The following is a 1,864-nucleotide window of genomic DNA, read 5'->3' on the forward strand; positions in this document are numbered from 1 at the left end:
CAGAAAGTCTGGCTTTGGCTCAAATTTTCCACTCCTCTAAATACCCATGGCAATATTCCCCTCCCCATCTCCCGATCTCCCGCAGCCCTGGCACAGACTGGAAGTTGGCAGATGAACGGACACAGAAGACAAAGCTTCTGCCAGCCCTCCCCTCAAATCTCTGGGCCAGTTCCCTTTCTGTCTTCTGGATCTGCAGGAGACTCCTCACACCAAGTACTGGGAGAGGCAGAGCTGGAAATCAGGAAGGGGTGAGAAGCAGTCGTCTGAACAGGAGCACAGTCCTGGGAAAGACAGCTTAGAGCCCGGGGGTCAAGATTGGTGTCTGAGCATGTCTCTGCAGAGCATCAGAGCATCATCCTGTTGGGCAAAACAGCTCCACTGTGTGTTCATTTACCCATCCATCCATCCCTCCATGCATCCTTCCAACTAATGTTTACTGAGTGCCCACCGTCCCTTATGTTCTCACGGAGCTCACAGTCTACTGGGGATGTCAGAGCCCAGAACAAGTCACCAGATCATGAGTTACAGATCGATCTTAGGGCCTGGAAGGAATAACAGGGTTCAGGGTGGGGAAATGTGTGGCCTCTGCTTTGAACTTTGAAGGTCAGTATGAGATACGTCTAAGGTGACCAGGTTCATCTTGCTTCCCTTCTTCCACCCCACCCAAGGATTATTCTGTCTTTCAACGACTTTTCTTTCTTTTCTCATCTCTGATCCACTCTCATATATTTACATCCCAATTTTCTGCTACGTTCTCTCTCTGCTAGTCCTTGGTCTTTGTATGTCTTTGGTTCTTATTTATCAAGAAGTTTGAATACCTTGAAGCTTTCCTTTTTTTTATCATTTGGCTTATTCCAGTGAAAGTCCTGGAGTCCCACGTTCAGGGTCATCCCCCAAGCCACTAGGTCTCACACACTTGGAAGGTTGGATGTGAGCTTAAAAGTAAATGTACCCAGTCCTTTGATCTTCATCTTTATCCCCCTCCCCCAGCCTTTCCCTCTCTCTGTCTCTCCTCTTTCTCCACCGCTCCATTCCTTTGCTCTTTCTCACCTCGTGGTGTTTCTGTCCTGTCTGTCTTGCGGGATGACAAGTGGTCACAAGATATGAAGGAGAGCCTTTCTGCTTGAGCAATTTGGTTTTTTTTCCAGGCACGTGGAGAGATCTTATTTCAATTATCGCCTTTTTGATATGGGTCAAGTTGATTTGCCACAGTTCTGTGCCTCTCACTTCATCATTGCCGGTTTTTGTCCTGTTGTCTTTGTTCTGTGAAACTCATGGGAGAAGGAACTGGGTAATTTATTTTTCTTTTGCTGGAGAAGAGAGGACGCAGAGATGGGAGGATCCAGGAACATCTGGACTGTGCTTTTTGGTAAATAGTACCTAGCTTTGTTAAATCCTCTCTCCCTTTCTTTCTTGATGCAAAATACTTGAAGAGTAGAAAAATGACATGTAATATCTGAGTGGTCCTTTTCCCCTGAATATCAAGGGATCTAGGCTCAGTGGCTGGCTAAGGTAGCCAGCCTGGGGGTACCATGGAAATAGCAGGAACCACAGTGTGGCCATTAATTAGCTGGGCAACCTTGGGAAAGTTACCTCATCCTTCTGAGCCCCATTTTCTCCTTGGTCAAATGAAAACAGACTAGTAATGACTTCCTAGGTTGTATGTGAGGATGGACTCTATGAAGGTATCTAGAACACCCATCCAGGCGCCAGACACATTCCCCTCATTCCAGTTATCAAGCATATATGTAGCCCATCACATTTGATTGTGCAAATTGTACAGAGCCTGGGCCATGCATTTGGGGATGCAGCGAAGAAGCAGCCAGGATTGGGGGGATCTGGTTGCAGACACGGTCCCTTCCTC

The sequence above is a fragment of the Dama dama genome, chromosome 2 (assembly GCF_033118175.1).
Source record: "Dama dama isolate Ldn47 chromosome 2, ASM3311817v1, whole genome shotgun sequence".
Lineage (NCBI taxonomy): Eukaryota > Metazoa > Chordata > Mammalia > Artiodactyla > Cervidae > Dama > Dama dama.